This window comes from Cibotium barometz, chromosome 1, assembly GCF_041138505.1.
Source record: "Cibotium barometz isolate CiBa-2024 chromosome 1, ASM4113850v1, whole genome shotgun sequence".
Taxonomy (NCBI): Eukaryota; Viridiplantae; Streptophyta; class Polypodiopsida; order Cyatheales; family Cibotiaceae; genus Cibotium; species Cibotium barometz.
In genome coordinates this window covers 54,969,927-54,995,494 of record NC_141046.1, presented here as the reverse complement: position 1 = coordinate 54,995,494, position 25,568 = coordinate 54,969,927, and the positions used below count along the sequence as shown (strand labels likewise).

Here is a 25,568-nt window from a genome sequence, read left to right as displayed (position 1 = left end):
GATCCCAGGATAAGCATAAGAAAGCTGCAGATAAGCATAGAAAGCAATTGGATTTGAAGGTTGGAGATTGGGTTTTATTGAAATTCCAAAAGGCTTGCCTTCGCAAGCAGTCTGGGAAAGATGGTAACTATCCAAAGCTATCTTGCAGGTACTATGAACTATTTCAGATTTTGGAAAAGACCAATGAGGTAGCTTACAGGCTGGTGTTGCCATATCATTGGCGGATTCATAATGCTTTCCATGTCAGTCTCTTGAAGAGATATGTTGGTCCTGAGCCGGTGGAGCCGGTTATGGAAGATCAACCCAAGGTTGATGAGCTGGAAGAGGTATTGCAACGTGAGCATATTGTTTTTTACAAGGAGCGGAAAACTGCTAGAGGCATGCTTGTCCGTAAGTACCTTGTGAAGTTCAAGAACTATCTAGCACTTGATGCGAAGTGGATGGACGAGGCATATTTTAAAGACTATCCAGATCTTCTTGCGGCCTATTTGGAAGCTTTTCAGTTGCGGGCAACTGATTAGAAGCTGGGGGGAATGTCACCACTGCTCTGGCAGACGTCTGAAGAAATGATGTCATGATTGAATACATGTGGAAGGGCTCCATGGAAGGATTGGTATCCTGGTGTGAGTTCCTGGCATGATTTATGAACTCATGGAAGGGTGGTAACCCTGGTGAGTGACTCTGGACTCATGGAAGGGTGGTTACCTCGGTGAGTACTTTTTGGTCCTGTGTGGACGGCGCCTGTGAACGGGCTAGTTGGATGTACAAGATGTAAGTTGGGAGATTTCATCCACTATGTTTGTGCACCAGCATATGTATGTGAGTTGCACATGCATGGATGACTTATTTTTGATGCCTGGACATTGTTGTATTTTGCCTGTGAATGTCCACGGGCACCGGGGACGCCTGGACAACCCGTGGGATACCCGGACCTATGCAAATCCCTTACATACTCATCTGCTGCAAATATTTCATCCTTCATGCAAAGGATAGGTAGCAAAATAATCTTGCCATAAACAATCTCAAAGGGCGCCTTTCCCGTAGAAGTATGCACTGTATTGTTGTAAGCAAACTCTACCAGTGACAAATACTTCTCCCAATCTGATTTGCGATCAGCCACATAGCATTTCAAAAGATCAAGCACTGCTGAATTTGCAATCTCACTCTGCCCATCTGTCTCTATATGATATGCAGAAGAGAAATTCAGCTTCGTTCCCATGTTATCAAACAATGCTTGCCAAAAGAGACTTGTGGTGCGAGGATCACCATCCCCCACAATCGTCTTTGGCATACCATGATGTTTGAAAACCTGTGCCATAAATATCTTTGCCATATGCTCTGACTTTATGGTCTTCCGTACCGGAATAAAATGTGCCTGCTTACTGAACCTATCCACAATAGTCCAGATGGCATCATTCCCTTGCTGCGTTTTAGGAAGACCTGTGATAAAATCCATGGCAATACTCTCCCAAGGCTGATTCAGAATCAGCAATGGTTGAAGCAACCCCGGAGTCTTATGCCTATCAAACTTAACTTTCTGGCAAACCATGCATTGGTGCACATAGTCATCTATGTCTTTACACATTCCTGGCCAAAAAAAGTTAACTCTCCAAAGCCTGTGTAGTGGCAAGGATTCCTCTATGCCCTACATAAGGCGGTGCATGGCATTCATCCATCACTTTTTGCCTCAAATCCTTGTGTACACATAAGCGACTATGAAACATTAAATACCTATCACGTATGGAGTAATTCGGGGCTGCTATACCCTGCTGAAAACCAGCCCATATATGCTGAAAATCATCTCTGTATAATAAGAATTTCGCACATCTGATAAGTCCTGATGATAGGCTACTGTAATAGCACTTACTTGAGGCCTTCGGGATAGTGCAGCAAGAAAGCAACAACATAGGAGAGTAGAGAAGAAGAGCACTCTATTGAATTAGCATAAAAGAATGCATGGTGAGTATACACAATATGAAACATAGATAGGAAGTTTGCCCATCTCATATGTTTCTCAGATAGCTTAGTCTGTGTAAGAAAATAGCGTAGACTCTGATGATCAATCTTAACGGTAAATTCAGCTCCCAAAAGATAATGCTTCCACATCGTGAGAGCATGAATCACTGCCAATAACTCTTTCTCATAAACCTGCAAGTAGAGTTCGGCATGTTGCAACCGACGGCTCTCATATGCCACTGCATGGCCTTTCTGGTTCAACACTGCACCAATACAACTCCCACATGCATCACATTCCACCGAGAAAGGTTTATGCAAATCTAAAATGATCAACACCAGTCCAGTCATGATTGCTTCCTTTAACTTAAGAAAGGCATTCCTTTGCTTGTCACCCCAGTGAAAAGTAGCTTTCTTCTTTGTTAAATCATGCAAAGGCAAAGCAATCTTAGCGAAGAGCTTAATAAACCGGCAATAATATGAGCATAATCCCAAAAAGCTCCTGATCTCATGTACATTCTTGGATTCTGGCCAATCTTTTATAGCCTGCAACTTGGCGGGATCCATACGTACCCCGTCCTTGGATACAATATGACCAAGGTAATGAATTTCAGCCAAGAAAAAATCACTCTTCTTGCCATTAATGTAGAGCTTATGGCGACGAAGCTCTTCAAACACTATGGCCAAATGCTCCTTATGCTGCTCTTCTTCTTTAGAGAACACAATGATGTCATCAAAGAAAGTACCTGTGAACTTTCTGTGTGCTTTGAAGATACGATCCATCATACGATTAAATGTGGCAGGAGCATTAGTAAGTCCAAACGGGACCACCAAGAACTCATAAAGCCCAAACTGCGTACGAAAAGCAGTTTTGTGAATATCCTGAGAGACCACCCATATCTGATGATATCCACTCTTAAGATTGATGCAACTAAAACATGCTGCACCCTCCAACCTATCCAAAATATCATCGATACGTGGTATCGGAAACCTGTTCTTTATCGTCACCTTGTTAAGGGCACGATAATCCACACACATCATGTACGTCCCGTCTTTCTTTTGCACCAGCAACACAGGTGAGCAATAAGGAGATGAACAAGGACGTATCAACCGTTTCTCGAGCAAGTCATTAACCTGCGCCATAATCTCTTCTTGTTGACTTGCACTCACCCTGTAAGGAGGTCTATTCGGGGACTTACTCCTAGGTATCACATCAATACGATGATCCTCGGGACGCTCATGTGGCAACTCTCCAGGTAATGTATCCCTGAAATGTAGGCATATGCTCACTTATGGTAGTGCTATGGGTGAACAGGGCTTAACCAAGGGCACTTTTTCCCATGTGGTTTTTCCCCTTGGATATCATGTGTGAAAGGACACTCTACATATAATATTTTGTACTTCTATATTATATGGATGTGACACACATACAAGGGTTGACTTGCATTTTTGTGGCTACCACACTTTTGGCTCCTTTTTTTTTCGTGAAATGGTGTTTTATATTATATGTAAAAATGTACATCAGCCACATGGCTCACACAGAACCTATGGCCCCAAAAAAAACCCCCACAAAAGATCCTCTAAAGGATCATGACCATGCAAACCTGTACACTAATAAGAAAGCCTCCTAGCCAAATAAGCATCCCAGATAAAAGCATCAAAGATGAGCCAGCCGAGCCGCCGTAGACCATAACGAAATAACATCTGCATCCAGTAGCTGAGCTGAGAGAAGAGAAGAAAACTGCCAAAGCAGCAAACCGCGGATACGTAGAATGTGCCCACGTATTCCAGACAAGGAATCAAAGATGAACCCATTCCGTGTAGTCCAAATATGCCAAAGTCTTGTCCATCTAAGGAAATGGAATATCACAAGGTGACTGTCCGAAGTAATGACTTGAGGACAAATCCCAAATATCCACTGATGAGCCGAAACAGTAGACCTCTCTACTGCCTCCCAAACGCGAGAGACAAAAGACCAAATCTGACGGGCCACTAGACAACTCATGAACAGATGCATAACTGTTTCAGTGCATGTCGTGCAGAAGAAGCAAGAGGCCAATGTAATTTTACGACGGCTGAGCTGATCCCGTGTAGGTAACCCTCCCACCAACATCCTCCAAATGAAAACCTTACCTTGGTAAGGGAGTTTAGACTGCCAACCACGCATAAGTGTTTTCTACCACCATGATTTAGACTTGTGCAATCCCCACACCTTATTGGCCTTGGCTGAAACCCAATCTTTCTCTGATACGAGCTTATGATAGACCTGGTTAGCTGAAAGTGATATCAAGTCACCAAATTTACATAGTGCCCAATCAAGCCAAGGCTGATCTGCAAATGGCCGAGGCAATGGAGTAAAAGGCTCAACTGCATGCATGATGTCAACCCATAGTGGCTGAAATGTTAGAGGAACCCTAAAGTGCTGCCGAATACGACGAAACGAATATGACCTGTCATCACGACCAAGTATCACAGCATCTCGGATTCTAACCAAGCCTAACCTGACCATGCGGTTGAGTCGTATGCGTGAAGCATCTCTGTCTGGCCAAACAATGACACGCGACTCCACAAATGTTTCGAACTGCAAAGAGTTCAAAAGTAGTCTTTCATGACCAGGATCCCACCGAGCCAATAGTAGAACTTCATGCCAAGAAAGGAGAATATGCGATAAAATGTGAGATGAGCGAATACGGACAGGATGAGCCGCATTCACAATGTCCCACCATGAAGCCTGCACACGTGTCCGTCCATGTGACAATCCCTCCAACTCAATCAAGTCACGAGCCATGAATACCCAAGGCTGCTCCTGCAAACACATATCCTGAAAAAGCGCCCACCTACGCGCCACCATATGCAAGCGGACATCCTGTAAAGCAACCCCACCCATTCTTTTGGGCGTCGTAATGTGATTCCAAGCTATCCATGTTTGACCCATAATATTTCCTTGCCTCTTCCACAGCATAAACCGAATGGGAGCAACCAAATAGAGAAGAGATTTGTGCGTCCAAGGTAGCAAAGGCAAAAAATAGGAAATCATGCTAAGCATAATAACCTGAGCTACCTTAACCCTCACGTGCATAGGCCACCCTTGAGCTTTCCAATAATCCGAGATCCGAGCAGAAATCCAAGCAAGAAGCGCTTGGGGGTCCACATCCACACCCACCGGATACCCAAGATGACGAACAATGTCTCCTGTATGCACCACACGGCCTTGCCACCCTAATGCCTCAAGATCAAATTCCGTACATACAATGAGGGCTGATTTTGTTGAATTTATTTTCAACCCAGAAGCCAATGCAAAATTATTCCAAGCTTCCATCGCTCGATCTATATTGGCTTTTTCAGCCCTGAGAAACATAAAAGTGTCATCCGCAAGGGCTTGAGCAACCAATTGCTTGCCATGAGGGAGAAGCAAACCAACCACTTCACCATGCGATGCCATAGCATCTAGGCGAGATAACATAGGATGAGTGGCAATGGCAAAGAAAAGAGGGCTAAGAGGACAGCCCTCTCGGAGAGAACGGGTGAGAGAAATACCATCCGAAAGTCCTCCATTGAGCATAATCCGCGTGATAGAGCCAGTGCCAAGTAAATGCACCAAATTAGCCATTTTGGGACCAAAGCCCATGGCTGTCATTAACTGAGAAAGGAAAGACCAGCTGACATGATCAAAAGCTTTTTCAAGATCCAGCTGCACCATCACAATCTCTTGCTTCTTTGCCTTGGCATAATCCACTCCAATTTGAACATTAAGAATATTATGCAAAATATTCCTGCCATACACAAATCCATATTGATATGGATGAATAAGAGTAGGAAGCACCTTCTGCAAGCGATTGGCAAAAATCTTTGTAAAGATTTTATACATAATACCCATAAGTTAGATCGGGCGCCATTGAGCCAAAGAAGTAGGCGAAGGGACTTTGGACAACAAACGAAGTATGCCCAACTTCCAATCGGCAGGCATATATCCCTCATCCCAAACCCTTTGACAAATAAGCGTCAAAGGCTCTGCAAGCTGATCAGCATATTTTCGGAAAAACTCATTTGTCAAACCATCCCAACCAAGGCTCTTTCCCATGGGAAGTTTGGAGAGAACAGCTTCCACTTCCCCTTGAGTAAGGGGAGCATCAAGCTGAACCGCCACATCAGGGTCAACTTGATATCGTACTTCAGCAAACAATGACTCCCTTGCAGCCAGGACAGCCGGCGAGACATCCTCTCGAGGGGCAAGCAAATCTTCATAAAACCTGATGCAATGCTGAATAACCTCAGAAGGTTGAGTAACAAGGTTGCCTTGGGCATCCATCAGCCTAACAATATTCTCACGCATATGTTTTTGATGCAACTTATCATAGAAGCGATGAGATTGACAGTTAGCATCCCGCAAAGCATCAAGACGTGCAAGTAATTTAAAGCGAACATATTGTGCTTCCTACACCCTAGATAGCTCCTTTTTCAGCCATTCTATGGCATCCACAACTTCAGCATCCATAGAGTCAGTAAACATGAACGCCTGCAAGCCCTTTAAAAGCGACTCAAGAAGAGCCACATGCTATTTTTGTATAGAGACATTAGCAAGACCATAATGCCGCGCTAATTTCCGAGTGTTGGTAAGGAACACTGGCCAAGCATGATAATCAGCCATGGACACTCTTGTGGAGAAATGCCGTATCAACTGACGCATATAAACATCAAAAATTTCATGCTCCAAAAAAGTGTGATTTAAGCACAAAGGCAAGCGTCCCAACAAGCCTTTATATGCATCCACAAGACGATAGACCATTTCAAACACAAGCGGCCAATGATCCGACAAAACCTGTTGCTGATCAACCATCATAGTAAGAACCTCTGGCAAGAAGAGATCTTGATGTAAAATATACATCCTATCCAATCTAGCATAAGTGCCCCGAAACTGTTGTGAGGCATAAGTGTAACCCCTTTCATTTGGATGCAACCAAGACCACATGTCTTGTTTTAGCGACCTTGCTGCAAAAGCTTCCCACGCCATTCTCTCCGGGCCATCCATTACAGAATGAGGCGACGTGGCTTGCTCCCTGGAGACACACATATTAAAGTCTCCCATCACAAAGCCAGGATGAGAGATTGAAAGAGCACACAAGTCATTCCACAACAAACGGCGTGCACGAGCATTATTTGGAGCATACACCCCTAACAACCATAAAGGCGTATCATCCCAAACAATCTGTATCATCCCAAACAATCTGTATCATCCCAAACAATCTGTATCACTAGAAATCTTCCATGAACATCTTGAATCACAAGAGAAGGCTGAAACTGCGAACGAACAGCAAACATAACACCTCACTGCGAAGCAGGATGTCCGCTGTAGAAAACACGAAACCCCTTACATACATAGGCTTTGCCAGCCGACTTATGCTGCTTATGTTCAATTGCACACAAAACATCCCAACCATGACAAAAAGTTGTACGCCAAAGCCTGAACTGCTTTTGGCGCGAAGAAATACCCTTTACATTCCATTGTACAATTTTCATAAGCCTTCCCAGAAAAGGAATCAACAAGGCCGTGTACTAGGCCCAGGACAATCTGCCAAATCACGAACCTTTTGAAGCATTGCATTTTTAGACATGGTATTTGTGATCTCAGACTGCCCTTGGAGTTCCCGAGCACGTGCCGAAGGGTAATGACCATCCCATGGCGAGATGACCTCACCCTTCGAAACAAACACAAGAGGCAATTGTTGTTGTGCTTCTTTTGTTGGCGACTTCTAATAGGATAGCGTTCTACTCTATCCACCCCAAGAGCCCCTGTACCCTGAGAAAGTTGGCCTCCCGGCCTCTCAATCCTGGTCTGTTGCTGGGCACCTGAACCCAAAGGGCGACGAGCATATGTATGTAAGGGCCCCTGATGAGTACGCAAAGGCCCCCGCCAAACAGCATCTGAGAAATCCCCCCGCAGGGCAACAAATCGTGTCTTTTTACCACGTACTTCCACCCATGGCTGCTCAACCTCATTCTGAACATCCACATGTACATCCATGTGCTGGGCATCATGTAAAGGAGCGTCATGCCCATCTTCCACGGGCAACTGCCCATCAACAATATCCTTGGTAGCAACAACTTGTTCTTTCTTAGGACATTCGGAGACAAAGTGGCCCATCTCACCACATTTGAAACAGTGGCCAGCAAATGTATCCCACCTCAATTCATACATTAAAGGTTGCAGCCCAACCATATTGACACGCAAATGTGTCAGCCTAGGTCTCCCAATATCCCACAACATGCATAGACAATTTCGGTTTCTAGATGTCATTCGAGGCACCACCAAGACATCACCGATACCTCGCATGAGACCTGGTAAAACACGCCAAAACATTGGTGGGAATTGTTTCACTTCAACCCAAATTGGGCAAGCTTGACGCAACATATCTTGGTACTCTGCCATAGGCTTCCACGGAACCACATGAACCAACTGCCCATCCAAAAAGAGTGACACCTGCTCCAAGACTGCCCTACGGGCTTCCGAAGTGCGAAAAAGTATTTCATAAAAGCCTCTCGGACCATCATAAATCTCCTCAAGTGCCTCAGGCGACACCAAGCGGCCCAACCATGCTCTAAGACGAGGCAACAACGGAATACGCCCAGTAAAGAAGAAGATAGCAGCACGATCATGAAAATCTGCTAGCTGTTGTAGCAACAAAGGGGTCTCCATGCATACATCAGCCACATCACCATTATCTACTGCACCCATTTGCACGCTATTTGCCTTCACATATTCTTGCAGAAGCTCACCAGTGATCTGCAGCAAACGTGCAAACTCCAGAGAAGGTACCTGAGAACTTTCCTCTACATTCTCTCCAACATTCACCGGAGTGTAGCTTGCATCAACATCAAGCCTTCGACGTTTTTGTTGCTCCGAGGCATCTGAAGCATAACCCACATCCTTCTCGATCATCTCCTCAATAAGATCCATGTTAAGGCTATTGGCAACCAGGCCACCAACAGCAGCAGCCCGGTCATCCAAATCCATGTACAAAAGCAAAGAAAACCCGTTCTCTCAAACCCTAATTTAGCACCTGAAAACCCTAATTCAGCACCTGCACACACACGAAGACAAGCCTAGAGGCTATGCAGAAGCAGAGGCAGCAGACAGGAAGAGATCAGCTGCAGAAGAGGAAGATGAGAACTAGCAGGAATAAGCGACAACAGCAGGAAAAGAACGACGAACAGCACGTACAGAGAACAACCAGCAAGCACAGTCAATGGCGCTTAGCAATTCCAGGCAACTTCCCAATCTGCAGCAGTAACAGGAACGGCCGAATCCCTCCACACCGACCACAGTAGGAACAGGCGACATCCTATCAGCGCAGCGCATGCATGCACACACACGCGTGCGTATATACAAGACACGCAGGTCGCTGGCAAAGACAGCACACAAGACGCTCGTTCTCTCTCTCTCTCTCTCTCTCTCTCTCTCTCTCTCTCTCTCTCTCTCTCTCTCTCTCTCTCTCTCTCTCTCTCTCTCTCAAGTCTCTCTCTCTCTCTAGCATTGTCACACACTTTTGGCTCTCTCTCTCTCTCTCATAGGCCGACTTTGGCCTCTCGTAGACGTTAATACTCTCTCTCTCTCTCTCTCTCTCTCTCTCTCTCTCTCTCTCTCTCTCTCTCTCTCTCTCTCTCTCTCTCTCTCTCTCTCTCTCTCTCACATTTCTATGTGAGCTTCTCCATCCTGCACCTAACCCTAACTTGCAGGTTTGTGTGTGTGTGAGTGTGTGAGTCCAACACCAACAATTGGTATCAGAGCTGGGACAACTGCATCTAGATTTCCGTCGACAGCAAACATTATGTCCGTCGCCTGCAAAATTCCGTCAACGTAGTCCGTCCGTCGCCTACGAAATTCTGTCGACGGAACCAGTCCGTTTGTCGGCAGTTTCCGTCTGACAGCTAGTTCTGTCCGGCTCTGCTCCACCAGGCTTGGCCACCACAGCCGCCCAAAGCCGGCGGCACTAGTGCAGGCAGGACCACCCCTCAGCGCCTCCTGACCAGTGGAGTCCGTTGGCGGCCACGCCACTTCAGGCATCCAACGCCGGCGTCGCTAGTCCGTTTGCGCCTCCCACGCTGGCGGCTTCACTGCGGCCAGCTCTGTCACTGCGCCGTCTTCGTTCCCGGCGAGCGCCACCCAGACATCAAGCTGGCTCAGATTCCCACGTCGTCACTGCGGCGTCTTCGTTACCTGCTGCTGCTGTTTTCGCCTATTTACGGGTAATCACACCGGCCTGTACCTTCGCCGACCAGCTCGCGGTGCCCCTTGCACGCCTGTACCTGCTCTTCTCCACGTCCGTGTACTGGCCGACTGACGCATGCGCCCCTTCCGTACTGTCCACGTCTGTACCATCCAGTTACTGTCCTGGCTTGCAGGTAATTTTTATCCAGATTTTTATTCCAAAAAAAAAACAGCCATTTCAGGGCAGGTTCAGCAATATTTAGGGGTTTGCCAAAAATCCCTTTTTGCCTAGAAAATTGAAAAAAATCCTTTCTCGACTTGATAGATTCTACGTGGGTGAGTGGGCTTCCGGTCGCGGGGGCATGATTGGTATCTTGGCGAGCACTACCTTTTCTGATCATGCTGCAGCCATTCTATCCTTGGAGGACCCCTGGAGGCAAGACACGCACTCCAGCACTAGGATTCCGGACAGCCTCATATAGGACTCTGAGATCTGTAGTAGGATAGAGCAGATATGGGAGAGACTAGATTTTATCTCAGGTTCTGCCCGCTCGCACCTTCGATGCGGGCCTCGGCGAGATTAGCAGTTTTTTGCAGGAGGCAACACGGAGCAGATTGGCGGGATTCCGTGAGCACGAGAGGAGCATTCAGAGGGGTCTTGCTTATCTCCAACGTCTCCAGGAGAGTTCCCCCGATAGCCCGTGGATTGAGAGTCAACTTACTACCGCCCATACAAAGATCAAATCCATAGAAGAGAGGAGGGTGGAGTACAGATACCATGCCAGAGCTTCCTTCTGGACCCAGGCTGGAGATAGTCACTAGGAATTTCTTTGAGATTGCAAGCCCTCACAGACGGAGAGATGGTATTTGCAGGTTGCGAGGCTAGGATGGAGCACCCCCCCTCTCCCCCATGTGAGAGCCATTGCCACAGAATTTTTCAAATCCCTCCTCATGGGTAGCCCATTATCCTCACAGGTGGTGGATGCGCGAGAGAGGGTATAGTAGTTGATCCGCAACTTTTTGTGGGCCGGCAGTGATGGGAGGCCTGCCCGGCCAAGGTGGCCTAGAGAGTGATCATTCAGCCACGACGCCCAGCTTTTGAGGACAGAGTCGTGCCCTGCTGGGCAAATTGATTGTTAGAGCACTTCTCCCAGGAGGTGTGCCTTGTAAGAACTTCCTCTTGGCTAGGATTTCAGCCCGTACTCCGAGCTTGGGGGGCCTTGATCACAGAGCACCAGATGGATCTTCCCAGAGATGCGGGCCCACGGCTTTAGCCCACCTTTTGAGGACAGATGTGCCGCCAGCCTACTCCGATCTTGGGATCACCTCACGTCGGCCCTTCAGCAGTCCAGTAGCCTCAAAGGAGCGTCTTCGGTAGCCCCTAATTCGTTTACCCAATGGTCACATGCTAGGGGCCCGACCTCATGTATCCTAGGGAGCGTCGAGCATGGGACCTGCCAGATCCCGTGGAGATCGGCTTGCATTCAGACAGCTTCCCCCTGAGGCTCACGAGAGAGGCCTAGCTAGGATCCGGGGTAGAGACAGACTCAGCCTCGACATCGACTTGGAGTGGCTGACGCTAGCCACCCATAAGCCATCCACAACCCTCAAGCTTCTGGGTCTATGCCTCCATATAGTCCACCACCCTTAAGCTACCAAGGTCATACAACGGATACAATGGTCTTGGTATCACTCTTGTTATGTACCTAGCACTAACCCTTGGGGTTAGGGACTAATCCAATAGGGTTAGGGGAGCCCTGGGATTAGGAAAAGCAAGTTGATTCAGGTGGCTAAGGTTCAGATTTAATAAATCCAAGGTCATTGGCTATTTATGACTGGATTGTTATTTATAGCAGCACTATATAAATGAGTCTTGGGTTATTATTGATTCATTGTGGTCTAGACCTGGACCAAGAGACTTACTCCTACCATGGACATGGCAGATCACAGGCAGTCTTGCCGAGGGCCCTTGTGGGCAAGCACTGGTGGTATGGGATGCCAAGGCTGACTGGCATGGACTCGTGGGAGTGGAACCTTAGCCCCCGGCTCAGGAGAGGTTTGCCGACGCAAACCTAGAGTTGGGTGGTGAGCTTGCCTACACCCCTTTTATTTGGTTTCTCTAATCTTGTTTATGCCTGTGTATTAGGTGATCGTCCCTAACATCTCTCGACCCCTTTAGAGGGTTCGATCTCTAGTATGTCCCCGCATCACCCCTCTTCGTGAAAATCATGGCATATGGGCAAACCATAACAAGCCACAATATGCGAGCAAGCAATACCAAACAAAGTATAGCACCCCTACCCCATTATCATGAATATTCACTTCACGATGTAGAAGGCATTGAGCATGCAGCATTAAACTTTAACAAATATTTTGCAAAACAAAATTATATTCACTCATACAATTTGGCAATAAAAAGACCTTGTGAATTTAAATTCATTAAATAGGGTTTTTTTGGTGTTTAAGAGTTTTCTAAGCAATTCGATATATGACCTGCTTAAACACTCCGTCATAATTCCGGTTCTCTGAAATTGGCTTTATTCAACCACTCTTGGACCCATGCGATAGCGTGTGGATTCTTATCCGAATCCCACATAGCAAGAACCTTCGGGCACAAAGAGACAACACCATGTTCATCTTTCTGTGGACTAGTTCCTCGACTTCGGGCTCAATCATGTCCAACCCTGTGCGGTTCTCGACCACACTTTCTCGATCGTCCTCTTGCAAAAAAGCGCCTCCTGTAAAGCAACGGTTGGAGGATAGGGCCGAAGCCGTCCAAGTAGCTTCATTAACTCCAAGTCATTACTAGCCATTGATTCCATAGTATCACTGTTAGTCAACTATCAGCTTAAAAAGCACACCGACCACAAGCTATCCACAACCTGTTGTTGGTGAAGAGTCATAGGCAAAGCATTTGAAGCTTATTTATAGGCGAATAAAGCTTTTTCTCACAAAACTACAGCCACATCCAAATGCCCATATATTACACAAGAGGAGGGCCAAGGAGGATGCCTTTAAAAAGCATTCAAACACTATTGGTCTCCATTGTGTCAAGATCACAAACAGACATGGAGGTGGAGCAACACATGGTGATGATGGTGAGAGAGAGAAAGAGAGAGAGATGTAGAACTCAAGCAAGAGATTGCATAGCAACACAATGATTGTATTATAATAATACTTCCACCATGTACAGTGCTTTTATAGCAACCAGAGCCTTATCTTTTGACCCTAAATAAGAGGGTGTTCACACCTACTAACTCCGAAATAAGAGGGTGATCTTTTGACCCTAAATAAGATGGTGTTCACACCTACTAACTCTGAAATAAGAGGGTGTTCACACCTACAAGCTTTAGTGGTGTGAACAGACACTTAACTAGACTCAAGACTAACTCCAAAATACCCAATAAACCCCCCTTCGGAGTGATGGTGGAGTCGCATGCATAACCTTCAATAGTCACATACTGCAACACAAGCAAAGACCAGATATGGACCCCACAACTCTCTCAATGGCTCATGAGCATGGCGCCAGAGGCTAAAAGCATGCTGCATGGCTCAAAGGTTCATAAAGCATGGCTTAGTGCAAAGGACTCAGAGGTCAAGTCTTGCCGAGGGTAAAAAGACAGCCTACATTGGCATTCCCCCTTCCCCCCCTTTTTCGCATGCCTAAAGCAAGGGCCAAAAAGGAGAATAGTGGAGAGGAGCCTTTTATAGAAAACAAGCCGTTACAAAATCCAAAAGGATCCAAAAAATATATTATAACTCAAATTTCGAGAGACTATTCAAGACAGAGAACCCAAGACTCAAAAAAGGGAACTACAGAGCCCAATCAGAATCTTCCTCCTTAAGAGAAAGATTCGTAGTGACAGTGAGGGCCTTCTCTGATGTTGTTGTAGATGCTTCAGCTTCTTCTTCATTGTCACGTGCATCCCGCGCTTGGATGCCATGTAGACATATCTAAACAAGGTGCAGGACCTGGAGTGGAAACTGGTCCCATGTGTGCCCGGTCCGGGACGAGTCAATCAAGGTTCCACCCTATGCGTCCAAGGTCAAGTGTGCATTGCCCTGCACATGAAGCAGTGCCAGTCTGTGCTGCAAGTCTCCCTCTGGAATGATGTCAGATGTTCTATCTAGTTTGCAACTGGATGCCAGACCTTGGTAGGCATGTAGGTTTGCATGTAGAGAAGGGGCCAGCCCATAGGGCTACCCTAGATCAGAGCTTAGAGCTCTTGCATTGGGCATGGGGAAGGTATCCGACCCCAAGGGGCGAAGAGGGCCCCAGGCTGTGCCCACCAGCCTTGGCTTGGGCTGGAAGGGCTGTCAGCCAGCCCTAGGGCTTCTAGACAGGCAGCCGACAGGGCCCCAGCCCCTGGACAGCCTGTCAGCCAGGTGTGGGGCAGCCCACACAGCCAGCACATGGACAGTCCAGCAGTCCAGCAGGTGTGCTTGGTAGCCAGCATTGCATAGGTGTGAAAGCGGCTGGAGTAACTAGCATTTAATGCTATTTTGTTCAAGTCATGAGGAATTTCTACCAGCCAACTTCAGTAAGCTGGCCGACTGGATTCATGAAGGGGTATAAATACCCAAGCCCTATATTCAGTCCATCATCTCATAATTTACAAAGGATTGCTGCCTTCCAAGGGCCAGGACAGCCAAGGGAAAAGCTTCAATCAAGGTGAAAAGTGCAGGTCAAGATTCTGTCTTTATTTTCAGATTTACATACACCATTCGTGGTGAGGGCCCTACAGAGGGTATTTGGGACCCAATATTGTGTCCTCTTCCCCCCCTCTCTCTCTCTCTCTCTCTCTCTCTCTCTCTCTCTCTACTGCACATCTACTTCAGTTTTGTGCGTTATATTCGTCATGAAAGATTGGTGAATACTGAGCATTGAAGTTACCGATTCGACCACGAAGCTTCCGCATGTTACATTCACTTTCTAGTCCTAGCACCCGATTCGCATGATCTTCTGATTGCTCTTTGGCCATCTTTTTAAAACGGTTCTTCTTTCTTGCTTGTCTTTCATCTTGGAGAGGAAGGCCCTCTCTAGCTCAAGTGCTGCTTCACCTTGCTCTTTACGATTGCGGTATTCATCAATAAGAATTGCTATCAAATCTTCATAATCCCACTCTCAAGATGTTCGTAGTACTAGCATAATATCTTTTTACTTTGAAACCCCTTCTATGGGGGTAAGCAGGGCAGCTTTCATATCATCTTCATCCATTAGTGCTTTGATGGCAGCAAGTTGTTGAATGAGGGAGCCCAAGTTCTTCAAATGTTCACCTAATCTTTCGTTTTCATTCATCCTCAAAGAAAAGAACTTTCGCTTAAGGAATACCTTGGAGTTGTTGATCTTGTTGCCGAATAAGTTCTCCAAATTCTCCAAATCTCTTGAGCTGTTTTGTCCAAGTCCACATGGTGGACAAGGTTGTCAACAAGTCTTAAACCAATCAAGGCTATTGCTTCGTCATTCTTGTCTTCCCAAATTAAGATTTTCTAAGAATCTATTGTGGGTTTCTTCTCTATTCCCTTGACGATTGTGCCATACTCCTTCCCGCATCAAGAGCATGGTCACATGAAAACGTGTTTCTGGAGTGAGAAACCCCGAAACGCAAGAAACATTTCGAAACGTTTCAAAAACTCCTAATTTTTTTGGTTTCTCAAAAAAAAAATGTTTCTCAAAGTTAAAAGTTCCTATTTTTGGGACTTTAACAATGCAAAATTATATAGAAAAAAATCCGAAACCTTGGCATTTCTTACCGAAGGCCAAAACGTTTTGCCCCGAAACCTCAAAACCCCAAAACGTTTTTGGTGACTATGATCAAGAGGAGTCAAACCTTGGGCTGCCACGTAGAGAAGTTTGACCCAGTAAACTTCTCAACTACCACGTTGCTTCTAGATGTAGGAGCAACAACAGGAATACCAAGATGACTCCATATGCCGTTGTAAGCCCAGCGGGGCGTGCCGTGACAGACTCAACCACGTTTCCAAGAGATAAAGATGTAGAGAGAGGGGATAGAGAGAAGGGAATAGGGATCTTGCACAATACACCACACTGAGCAGAGAACCCTTTCACGAATTTATTCAGGAACAATCCACAGGCACATTGGCCAAGATCAATACAATCACTGAATACAAAACAAACAGATATGCCGATGTAGGATATCCAAGTCGATGTCGATGCTAGGCACGAGATCTCTGATGCCAAGCGCACCACGAGGATGACCCACAAGTATCTCTCACTGGGCTAGTACCAAATCCAAATCCAAATCCAAATCCAAGTCCATATCCAAGTCTAAGTCCAAGTCCAAATTCAGATTCTATAATCTAGTCCAAGTCCAAATTTTAGTTCCAATCCAAGTCAAGTCCAAATCCAAATCCATTTCAAGATCTAAGTCAAGATCTAAGTCCAAGTCTAAGAATCACTCACTCATCCCATAGCCTTGTCGATGAAGAAAACCATGCAGAAGCTCTTTTTGGCAAGAAAATTGATGTTAAACCTGTTTTAATGGTTTTTGGGCAATAAAAACCTCCAAAAAGCAATTTTTAGGATTTTTGGAGCAGTAGTAGGGTTTTTGAAATTTTTAGGATTCCTGAATTTTCAGTCCGTACAGTCCTGTACATGTCCGTACAGTCCTGTACATGTCCGTACAATTCCGTACGGGCAAATGATAACGTGGCACTACATTGATGGGTACTCAAAATCAACGGGCAACAATGAAAAAATCCATGATTTGGTTCATGATCGAGTAGATGATGATGGAGAAGATGATCTCCACACTTCAACGAAGATGGCAACGCGATGAAGAGGTTCTTCTTCAACTTGATGCTCAAGAGAGGCTCATGCTTCTTTTATACTTGGGGAAGCCTTGCTTTTTGCCAAAAAGTGATGTTTTTTCTTTGCTTTTCCCTTTTACTTTGCTTTTGGTCTTTTTAATAGTAAAATATTACTCAACTTTAGTCAAAAGTTCTTGTTTTGCTTTTCTAGCTTCAAGGCCCTACTTATTGGCCCTAGAGCTGCTTTTTGAAAAAGCGGCTTTCAGCTTTTTGGTCCGGCTCAATCTCCTCTTTCCAATGGTACTCCTGGCTTGCGGTCAACCTAGTTTGACTTTTTGCTTTTTGACCAAAACTGGTGCTTTTACTTGGTTAAACCTTATGGACCCTATCCCCATGTCTTCTTCAGCCCGTCTGGCGTCCGGGCATGGGTTTCGTCATGTGAAATAGAGCTAGCAGGGCCAAATAGTTACATTCCCTCTCTCTTATATCGCATTTGTCCTCAACTACGGACTGCAAGTGTTCCAAGCATATCCATATGTTCCATGTATATCCATGTGTTCCAAGTATATCATGTACCTCCATACGTTTCAAGGTACTAGCCCAATCTGGTGAGCTTGTGCATCTGGTCTTTCCCCATACCTATGGTGTCATCTGCTCAGCTGGCAACATCTCAATGCCTTTTCTTTGAGTACCACCAATACAACTGTCACCATTTGGTCCATCTCCATTTCTGGAGCCACTTGTATGGGACTGTCACTCCATACAACGGCCAAATTTGTACCATGTTCACATGTGGCCAGGCCAGTGTCCCATGTGAAAGGGTCAGTCATCTTGTGTCACATGGACAAGAACCAGTTTTGTCCTTGCTACCACCCGTTTATGACCAGGATTATGTCTTACCCATGGGACTATCACTCCATGGTACGACGGATATTTGTGCCGAGCTTTGTCTATGGGATTGTCACTCCATAGGAAGGCTCGTGCCAGGATTTGTGTTTTGCCTATGGGATTGTCACTCCATAGAAAGACCAGGACTTCACATTTTTGTCACACCAGTTTTGTGCCCGACAAGAAATTCTTGTACACGTTTCATGAAAGGGAGATTTCATCCATTACATGTGCACATGCACTCATGTTTGCATGCATAATCTTGTTTTCGCACGACTTGTTTTCGTGTGTTTGCCTGCTATGATGTCTCAGTACACTAGACGGGGACGCTCCCAGTGTACCGTGGGTGTGCTATCTGCTGACGAGTTAGTGTGGCGTGTGAACAGGTGGTAAGTATTGACTTTTTGGCCTTTTTCAAATGTAAAATCTATAAAGTAGTATAAACCTTAATATTTATAAGGTTGGGTGTTCACACAAATTTAAATTTATGGCTGGACACCTTTCAATGTGGGTGCCCAAGAATTAACCATTGATTAAGGCCTAATATTATGTTAGACTAAGAATTGCATGGGAAAAAAATCGCCTCCAACCCCACCTGCCGACTGCTGCTCCTGTACCCGCCATCACCAACTGACTGCTGCCCCTGTACCCGCCATCAACACCCGGCTACTACTGCTCTTGTGCTCGCCATCAATACCCGCCGACTACTGCTCGTGCTCGCCATCAATACCCGCCGACTACTGCTGTCTGCACCAACCAGGACCGCATTAAAGGGGACAGTCTCCTCTCCTTAGATCCCAATTTGAAATCTAAATCAGGTACTTGTTTCTATAATTCAAATTCAGATAAGATTAAATTTAAATGTTGTTTTTCCAAGTCTTATGTAGGCAATCACCAGCGGTTTCCTTCACCATGGAAGGCCACGGGGATGGTGATCTTTCCCCGTGAGTACCCTGATTGCGCCCTCATATTCACAGGAGCCAGTGAAGGTCAATGGGGTTTGAGGGAAACTGGGAGCAAAGCTTACTTCGGAGCACCAGGTATCACTCCCTCCACGGTGCTTCATTCTACCAGGTGTTAGTACGGGCGTGCCTGTTAGTGCACGATCTCGGAAGACCAGTGGGGGACGGGTGTTCACCCAATGAAGGTGGGAGACTACATGTGATTTGGTCTACTCTGACAACCGATTCTTCATCAACAGAAAACTTATTGTTTCACTTATATTCACTCCATGTTATGGAGTAATTTGGCCTTGGGGCCCTTGAACACTTGTACATATAAATACAAACTGTATTGAGGGGGAAGCCGATCGTTTTCGGCACCAGTATTGGTGTCAAGTGTTCTTTGTCATTTCTAGTTTTAATGTTGCAAGTATTGTCCATTGTTTGTATTGGTTAAGTGATCTAATAATATGTATTTTATCTTCCGATTTGTAGGCCTCTCGTAGGAAGCGGTTACATTGGTCGTCTCTCTTTCTCAAGAGGAGACATGGTGTTTTGAGATCGGAAGCAAACATAGATACTTGACTCAATGGACAGCCAAGGCAACCCTGTGGAAGTACCAAATTCAAGAGGTCAATCAAGTGCCTCTCATTCCGATGCATTGCATGGAAGGCACAAGCCTCTTGAGAGAGTTTATGGTAGTGTGCTTTAATGGGACGGCCATCTTGTGGGAAAGAGCCTCTCCATGACCAATGCATTGAGGGCTGAATTGGAACACATGAAGAAGCTTTTGCAAGCAAAGGAGCAAGAGCTGAAATTTTTGCATGAAGATCCCCATGTACAAAGTGTCATTGAAGCAAGAAAAGCTGATGCTATGGTGGATACGACCTTTGAGTCTATGGCTCGTGAAGTGGGCAAAAGGGAGTTGGCACTCTCCTATCTCATCCGAAAGGGTGATCTCAAAGAAGGAGAGGATGGGGAGTTAATGTTCAAGAATCCACCTCGTTTGAAGCATGGAGACCTAGCATCTCAACGGTTGATGTCTTTTGTGCACAAGGAAGAGATATCAGTCACTTCTCGCCATGCATCTCAACCACTCCCTACGGGAGGCCTTCAAATCAGAAGATAAAATACACATTATTAGATCACTTAACTGACACAAACAATGGACAATAGTTGCAACATTAAAACTGGGAATGACAAATAACACTTGACACCATCACTGGGGCCGGAAAGGGCCGGCCCCCCCTCAATACAGTTTGTATTTCTTGGAGTATTTATATGTACAAGTGTTCAAGGGCCCCAAGGCCAAATTTCTCCATAACATGGAGTGAATACAATTGAAACAATAAGTTTTATGTCGATGAAGAATCGGTTGTCGGAGTAGACCAAATCACATGCAGTCTCCCACCTTCACTGTCAAATCCCCATAGGATCTCCTCGTAGAACGCTCCTGGTACAAGACTCGAAACCTACAAACAAACCAAACAAACGTGAAGGGGGTGCAGGCCTAACTCACTGTGACATGTGAGAGCTTAAGACCGTAGTAATCACAACCTTAGTCTAACTAAACTGCACTTAATGATGTTCAAGAGATAGACAGATATGTGTCAATGCAATGCAGCTATATAATATGAAGAATGCGGTTACAATGAGATCCAAATGGATCTATACTGCTGAATATGCTGCCTATATGCTGAATATGCTGAATGAACTGAATGAACTGCTGTCCACTATCTTTCCCTTGTCTCCTGGGAAGGAAACGCTGAAGGGATGCTTTGGAACAGATGCTGAATGCTGACCTGATGATGAAACGCAGAACTGATGGGCTGAACTGAGCTGAATGTTGCTGCGTTTGCTGAAGATGAATGCTGATGATGATGCGTTACTGATATGCTGATGCGTTGGCTGGTTCTGCTGCTCCCAATGCTTCCTGGAGGAGATGCGTTGGAGAACACACTGCTGGATGCTTGAATGATGAGCTTGCTATGCTAAATGGAGAGGCGCCTGAATATATATGGGTGAGAGGGCTGGTTGGCCAGCATTAATGCAGTCGGCCAGTACTGTAAGGCTCATATCTCCCATAAAATACCAATAAAGCCAGTCGGCTGCCTCATAAATGCCTATAAAATTGCATAAATGCCTGAATAATGTCTGATAAAATCCTGATGATGCTAATGATGCTAGAATGATGCCATGTCACTCTACACCTGGCTGGTGTGCATGTGACACTCCCCACTGCTAAACTGTTGTTGCTGGGTGATAAACCTGGCAACCTTTGACTCCTCTGATGATCCTTCTCCTCCGAACCACTGCCCCCTTTTGTCTTCTGCTGCCGGGACTGAGGCCGTCTGCAGGAGTGAAATCCTTTGAGCCAAGACTCTATGTACTGCGGGAACTGAATGGCAAATACCTGAGTCACCCCTGACCTGTCCCTGGAAACCTTTCACCTACCATCTCCGTTGTACCTGAAGCTCTGAACCTCCTGAGGCGATGTTGGAGCAAACTTCCGTCTTCTATGGAAGAGAAACCCCCTGCTGCTGCCAGTTGAATCCAAAACTTATGTCCTCCTTTGATGATGGATGTCATTCTTCCCTGAGAGTTCATGGGCAACAGGTATGCAAGACTGACTGCTATGATGATGACTATGCAAGCCATGTGCAACCCTATATGCCGTGCAAGAATGCAGATGGATGGGTTACTAATGCAGACCTAAGGGAAAATCCCTAAGGGTGGCTTGCAAAATTTTGAGAACTGGGTTTAACTGTGCAATGAAATACAGGATGAACTTTCACATGAGAAGGCAAATCCAATTCATATGCGACTGAACCAATCCGTCATGTAATACGAAATGGTCCACAGTATCTAGGGGATAATTTCGGAGATTAACTTGTCCGTAAAGTCTCCGAATCTTTTGGAACTCGCAAATACACCATCGTTCCTTCAAAGAACTCTCTAGGTAAACGATGTCTATTAGAATAAAATCTGTCTCTGTCTTGAGCACTTCTAATAGATTCTTTCGCAACTTATAACATTTCTTGCATATCTTGCAAAAAATTACATGCTGCATCATGTTGAAGTCCTGAAAATCCCATTGTAACAGCTGATCGAGGTTGAAAACCATACATAAGCATGAAAGGACTAAAACCTGTACTCGTATGCTTAGTACTATTATATGCAAATTCTAACATAGGAAGATATTCTTCCATGAACTCTCTCTTTTGGAGACATATGCTCGAAGCATATCCTCTAAAATTTAATTAACTCTTTCACTCTGGCCATTAGATTGAGGATGACCTGAGAAACTCAAATTCAAAGTTGTTTCCAACTTCTCAAAAACAAGCCTCCAAAAGTCACTTGTAAACTTAGAGTCCCTATCACTGACTATGTCCTGCGGTAACCCGTACAGTCTAAACAATTGCTCAATAAATTGCCGTGCTAATTGCGTAGCTGTAATGGTCTTCCGTGTCGGTAAAAATCTAGCCATTTTTTGTCAAGCGATCCACCACAACCCAAATACGTGTTCTTGGCAATCCGGTAATAAAATCCATGGAAATACTTTCCCATTTATTACCTAGGATTTGCAAAGGATGCAACAGCCCAGCCTGTCTAAAGCATTCAGCTTTATTTGCTTTACAAACTTGACACTTGAGAACATAATCTTCTACATACCCTTTCATCTTTGGCCAATAAAAAGTGTGTTTCACTAACGATAATGTCATGTGTACCCCAGGGTGTCCAGCAGAAGGAGCGTCGTGACACTCCTTAAGAATCTTGGACCTAATGTCCGGGATCTGTGGTACATAAATTTTGTCATTACGGAATAGTAAACCATTCCGAATCATCCACTGACCTCCTGCAACCTGAATGGTAGGCTGCTCAGTCATTGAGTCTTGGTCAATCAATGAGCTCCCGTCCTGGATCTTCTGCCAAAATGGACCAAAATAACTATCAGTCCTGCAAAGCCCTCTCAATGACTGAAATAAGTCAGTAGAAATCTCGGTGAGCGACAAAGTATTCACCTCTCTAATTCGACTGAGCGCATCTGCGATACTCATGGACCCCCTTCGATAACGAATCTCAAAATCAAAATCTTGCATTAATTCAGTCCATCGTGATACCACTGTCAAATCCCCATAGGATCTCCTCGTAGAACGCTCCTGGTACAAGACTCGAAACCTGCAAACAAACCAAACAAACGTGAAGGAGGTGCAGGCCTGACTCACCTCCCAACCTTGACAGCCGTGGACAAGTCCACAAGTCTTGGTTGTCCCCATGGAGCCACAAGCTGAGCTAACTAGATGGACGTACCGACCAATCTCTACCTCGTGACGTCCCATACCGCCACGAAGCTACCCTTGTGGGCCTCGAGACTGCTGCCGGCCTTGGCTACATAAAGCAAGTGCACGTCTGCACTAGATCCAGGCTCCTGACCATAGAGCTCTCACAAAGACAGCGAGACTCTATGCACCAATGACTAACCTTGGTCACCCTTTTATAGGCTTATAGGCTCTTGGCCGGTCATCGGGCGTCCACACTTGGACGCCCGCCCGTCTATACTTGGGTGCCCGCCCGTTAGTCTATCCCTAACTTAGCTCGCCAATCAATCTGCCTAGCTCCAAGCTTCCCCAAACCTCAAAGCTAGTCTTGTGTGCGTGTAGCACATGATAGATATACACTATGCACATGACATTCACTGGGTGAACACCCGCCCCTCACTGGTCTTCCGAGACCGTGCACCAACAGGCACGCCCGTACTAACACTTGGCAGAGTAAAGCACCACGGAGGGAGTGATACCTGGTGCTCCCAAGTAAGCTTTGCTCCCAGTTTTCCTCAAACCCCATTGACCTTCACTCGCTTCTTTGAATGTGAGGGCACGATCAGGGTACTCACGAGGAAAGATCACCATCCCAGTGGCCTTCCATGGTGAAGAAAACTGGTGGTGATGATTGTCTACACAAGACTTGAAAAAACAACATTTAAAGTTAATCTTTGGGCAGCAGCCGACAGGTGGGACTGGAGACGATTTTTTTTCCCATGCAATCCTTAGTCTAACATAATATTAGGCCTTAATCAATGATTAATTCTTGGACACCCACATTGAAAGGTGTCTAGCCATTAACTTAAATATGTGTGAACACCCAACCTTATAGATATTAAGGTTTGCGCTACTTTATAGATTTTACATTTGAAAAAGGCCAAAAATGCAATACTTACCACCTGTTCACATGCCACACAAACTCATCAGCAGACAACACACCCACGGTACACTGGGGGCGTCCCCGTCTAGTGTACTGGCACGTCATAGCAAGCAAACACACGAAAACAAGTCATGCGAAAACAAGTTTATGCATGCAAACATGAATTCATGTACACATGTAATGGACGAAATCTCCCTTTCATGAAACTTGTACAAGAATTTCTTGTCGAGCACAAAACTAGCGCGACAAAAATGTGAAGTCTTGGTCTTCCTATGGAGTGACAATCCCATAGGCAAAACACAAATCCTGGCACGGGCCTTCCTATGGAGTGACAATCCCATAGACAAAGCTCGGCATAAATATCCATCCTACCATGGAGTGACAGTCCCATGGGTAAGACACAATCTTGATCATACACGGGTGGCAACAAACAGGCTCCCGTCCAAATGACACAATACTGGTCACACACAGGTGTCACAAAATTGGTTCCCGTCCATGTGACACAAGACGACTAACCATTTCACATGGGACACTGGCTTGGCCACATATGAACATGGTACGAATCAGGCTGCTCAATGGAGTGACAATCCCATACAAGTGGCTCCAAAAATGGAGATGGACCAAATGGTGACAACAATCTATGGAAAGTCAACACGCATCAAAAAGCTCTAGACAAACATGGAAAATTCTCCACAAGAGGGATTTGTTGAAATAGAGGTGAGCTATGGTAGCTTGAAGGTGAAGGTCACCATGGCTATGGAGAAAATAGAGAGAGAGAGAGAGAGAGAGAGAGATAGTTTAGAGAAAGAAGACAATGCTAGAGAGAGAGAGTGAAGTACATAACTCAATGATGTGACTATTTCTTAATTTCTTCAATGAAGTACATGCACCTTTATAAGTTACAAAGGTTGCCTTAGTGACATCATGCTTATGTAAGGCGCACATGATACCTAGAGGCTAGATATTATTATGACCTCTCTAAGAGATGGCTCCCACACAAACAAGACACTTACACACTACCACTCTCTAGGAGGCGGTTCACACTCCCAACAAACCCTCCCTCACGAGATTGCCTCATATTGTGTCAAGGATAAAACTAGGCTCATGGTTTCTCATGCCAATTTTCATGGTCAAGGATAAATCACATGGCTCTAGTTTCACACGCCAATTATGGAGTCCCACAGATAAGGACATACAAGAGATCAAGTCACACAAAAAAAACAACACACAATGCACTTCTTCTTTCTTTCTTCTTCCTGTAAAGAACTAATGATTTCCTCCTAACCCTAGGCCGTCAACACTTCATTAATACTGTTTGGGATGTAGCAACCACTAGCAAGCTTGAGGCTATGAATAGCCTCCTCCAAGTCTAACGCATCCATCACTCTGCAATTCTTGTGTGCAGCGGCCAGCCCAACTCCTTTCTTTCAGCTCATTGTCCTTTCTCAGTTCAGCCATTGAAGCTCTAATATCGTGAACATATGATAAATATTTCATGTAATAAGAGCATTATTTTTTTTCTCCAAAAACTTAGTCATGCAACCTTGGAACATAGTCTTGTGCCTAGAAATGTGCTCTATTTCATAAGTGTTGTGTACATAATATTT

General features: G+C 45.4%; 1 protein-coding gene across 4 annotated transcripts in view; it reads right to left on the bottom strand.

The window, feature by feature from the left end:
• Positions 1-25,568, bottom strand: part of ERA1 (Prenyltransferase family protein) — a 67,012-nt gene that overhangs the window by 30,118 nt on the left and 11,326 nt on the right. The window lies entirely within an intron of this gene.